Source organism: Diachasma alloeum, unplaced genomic scaffold, assembly GCF_001412515.2.
Source record: "Diachasma alloeum isolate Michigan unplaced genomic scaffold, Dall2.0 Dall_scaffold_00402, whole genome shotgun sequence".
Taxonomy (NCBI): domain Eukaryota; kingdom Metazoa; phylum Arthropoda; class Insecta; order Hymenoptera; family Braconidae; genus Diachasma; species Diachasma alloeum.
Genome location: NW_021680541.1, coordinates 258,071 through 262,279, shown reverse-complemented (window position 1 = coordinate 262,279; position 4,209 = coordinate 258,071).

The following is a 4,209-nucleotide window of genomic DNA, read 5'->3' as shown; positions in this document are numbered from 1 at the left end:
AAGGTATCTTTCTTTGTTTCACGTATTTACCAGGGCCTCCACACGTACTTCTTAATGAACTTTCATTCTTTTTTATTTTTTAGGCACTAACTCTTTATTACTGGCATTTTTTCTCTTTTATCTTTCATTATTTGTTGTCTATTTATCAAAACTTCTATTACGTATTATGCGAGAATATGTAGAGGACCCTAATGGAGTAGCAATGCTTACAACAATCCTGACGCGACAGGAGGAAGGGAATAGTCACGTGACTATTTCTCACTAACGCATCGCGCGGCGCGCTGTGATTGGCGGCTATCACACCGATACGGTTTCGTACGGTTTGCGAGTCAGAAAGTTAGCGCCTCAAGTACGGCGCCCATATCGCGTGATGTGCCTTCATCGTCTGGTGGCCTCCTATCGAGTTGAATTTGTTGTTCAATACGCGACAACTTCTATACTGATGATCCCAAAAATTTGAACCAATATTTAATGATAATCTTGATCATTCACCAAAAAGTTGTTCAATTACGGTATTCCTTTATACAGATTTTTCTAGAATTATTAAGACCAATCTCAGTTCGATAGTACAAACGTTTGTCAAGATCGGCGATTGTCGGATATTTGTTAATAACAAATCAGTAAATCATTGAATCGAAATTTTGCTTGTGCCATTTGCCAAAGGATTGTGTAGAGTATGTTCCATATATATTTCTGAATTTTTTGTCAAAATTATCTCCATAAACGAGAGTTTTGAATATGCACCCGACATCGAATTCAGTTCTGTAATGTTGATGTATTGAAAAAAATATATTAAAAATAACTTGAAAAAAAATCGAGTCGCATTGTATTGATGATTTTATCTATTTCGCGGGGAACTTTTTAGAATTTCGATATCTACAATATTACGAAATATAATTAATTTTTACTAATCACGGAAAGGGGCCATATGACATATGGACGCCAGGCGATAGGACAAGAGCATAAAGCGTCGATAGGGCTCGGATCCATGTGTGGCGTGGACGCCGTGCATGAGGGGCTAATACTACTAAAGTACTGATTCTTGCCAATCCGTGTCTTAGAACCCATTCTTTCCTTAATTTTGACGCTCGTTTTTAGGGTTTAATTAATAAAAAAAAAATTGGAGATGCCGGGTATCGATCCCGGTACCTCTCGCATGCTATGCGAACGCTCTTCTTTTTTTTTGACAAAATTTACTTTTATGTCGCGCCGTGCAATAAGTCGAGTTTATCGCACGCTGCGGTTTGCGCAGCCTGCTCAAAACTCGACTTCTGCACGACTTGACATAAAATATTATAGAGCACTCGGTAATAAATTTCGTTTTCAACGAATGTGTAGTTTACAGGCCGAGCCGAAGGCGAGGTCTGTACACACATTCGTTGAGAACGAAATTTGTGCCCTTGTACTCTAATGTACTATTATTCAACCAATATAGATTTCTTGAACTTATAAGCGAAATAAACTTGTATAAAAAACACTTGGAGATATATAAATTTTTTTCTTTTGACGCATGTACCTAGCAGAGGACTAGGATCTCAGGATCTTTGTATTACTCGAGAGTTTATGAACATTAGTTAACAGTATATAAAAAAAAATTTTCCAATTTTATTTTTATAAGAGGTTGGTGCGGAGACACTCAGGCAACCTGGTATTATCGGTATAAGTCATTCGAGAAAAATGGTTGTTGAAAAAACCCTTGACGTGAACTTTAATAATCTGAAAACTAGGAGTACGAACTAATTTAAAGAAAAAAGACCCCCACCCCGACCCCCCTTACCTAAAATCCCCTATGTAAATTATTTACAGTTGAGAATAGTGATGAGATCGAATCTCCTTGCGATTAGATTACGAAGAATTAACTCGGAGTGGTGAACTCTGAGATCAATTGGAGTGGAGCTGTCAGGAGCCTTTTTGATTGGGGCCAGGTGGAGGTTTGCCTCCAATCATTGTTTAAGTGCGGTGTAGTGCGCATCAGTCTCGTCCATCCACCAGAGTTCATTGGAGAGTCTGGAAGCATCGTTGTAATCAACTTCAGATATAGCCATTGAGTAAAGCTTTGGTGTGGCATGGTTCATCGAGGTTAGGAGTTTTTTGTTATTCATGTCCCTACTCAGGTGGTAAATTATAGGCACGTTGTTTGTGTCTTGAATAATACCAAGACGATCGAAATAGGTGAAGGCCTGAGGCTGGAAGTATCCCGTGGAGGCTTCATGGGCAGTGGTGACTGGATCAACATTGCGCAGCTTTTAGATGGAGTTGTTTTTGATGATAGTGAGGCCTTGGTAATAGTTCCTGGTGAGGTATAGGATAAAGTTGTCGATCCTAGTGATGTTTGCGGTATCGTATAGTAGTTTATTGCTAACTCGTCCTTTAAAACCTGAGTCTAGGGTCGTGTATAAACGAAGTGATGCACGAAGGCGGCGGCGTCCGAAACATCTGATTTTCACCATCTGCGCTGCTCCCAAGTTCCACCATATTGGGCAGGCATAGATGAGTAGAGGTCTGACCAGGATGAGGTAATAGATGACGCGAGCACGTTTGGACATGTGTGAGTTGTGGAACAACCTCGTGAGGGACCTAAATCGAGTCGTGGCTTTGGTGAATTGTATGTCGGTGTGAGAAGAACAACATACGCGGCAATCGATGTGCATGCCCAGATATTTCACGATGTTTTTCGTGGGGATGACGATGGGTTCTCTGCTATCTGGATAGAACGTAGAGATTTTGAAAGTGATTTTCTTATGCGAGTTGAGGAGCGCATGGGGTTTTCTAAGGAGGATAGCTTCACATTTACTCGGGTTCGTCCTGAGGTTCCAGGTGGAGTAGAGGTTATTACACTTTGTTTACCAGGATCTCCATTTGTTTTTTGATTTTCCGCACAGTATTATCAGCGATATAGATGATGAGGTCATCTGCATACGCGATGGATCTTGTGGGGCCACTAGAGTTCATGCCAAAGGCATTCAGGATGTCGCTGGTAAAGATTGAGAAAAGGACAGGGGAATTCACAGTGCCTTGTTGGAGGCCCTCACGAATGTTAAAATTCAGTGAGGAGGTCCTCCCATTGCTGCTGATACAGAATTGTTTTCCTTTTATCATGTCCCAAATCATTTTAATGAGATGGGGAGGGAAATCCTTCCTCATGAGCTTGAATATGAGGCCGTTCAGCCAGACGGAGTCAAATGCCTCTTCAAGATCTATTAGCGTGGCACCTACAAAGTTTCCTCTGCTGATCACGAGATTCATGTCGTAGAGCAGTTGGTCTATTGCGTGGGTCGTGGAGTGGTGATGACGGAATCCAAACTGCGTGTCTGGGATAATATTGTTATCGTTGCAATGAGGGACTACGGCAGTTTTTATAATCGACTCGAAGACTTTGCTGAGCGTAGAGGTGAGGCTGATTGGTCTGTAGCTGGAGGGATCAGTTGGCGATTTCCCCTTCTTCAGAAGAGGTAAGACTTTAGCGATTTTCCAAGCTGAGGGGAAGTATGAGCTGGCTGACCAGCCCTGCTGATTTCTTGAAGTTTTTGTTCAGTTCTGATGGCATTCTGCTGGTCTCTGGCTTTAACTTCACTTATAGCATGTTTGTAAAATGCACAGCCTCTGTAGTTGGCCGTATGGCCTTTTTAATTGCAGTTTGCGCATTTCAGAAGATCTTTATTGCCTGTGTTTGTGATGGGACATTTGCCTGGGTGATGGGAGTCGCCACAATTCACGCACCTGAAGAACATGTCACAATTTAAGCTCGCATGGCCAAAGCGTTGACATTTCTTGCACTGGAAAATAATGGTTTTTTTTTTGGAGTTTCCCACCAAACTCTTTGATACGCAAGAAAATTGGCTTTTTTCTTCACTTCAGATATGGAGGTATCGTATGAGAATTGTATGTAGAAATTGTACCTTTCTGGGAATTTCTTACTGAAAAATACTTTGGAGACTTTGAGTATTGTGACTTTTTCGAGGTCAAGTTCTTCGAGCTCAAATTTGATATAGTTTTCGCTGAAGTCCCCACTAATGCCTTTTAGGATTAGAGTTTTGAGTTTCAGGAGTGTAGGTGTAGAACTCGGTTATATGATCTTGTAGAGCATTCTTCACTTCGTCCAAGTGGCTTGTATCATGGACAGTGATGATTACCTGGTTGGGAGCGATTGACTGTCTGATGTGGAAGGCCTCTTTTCTGATATTGCTGTCATTGCAAAGTTTGATCGCC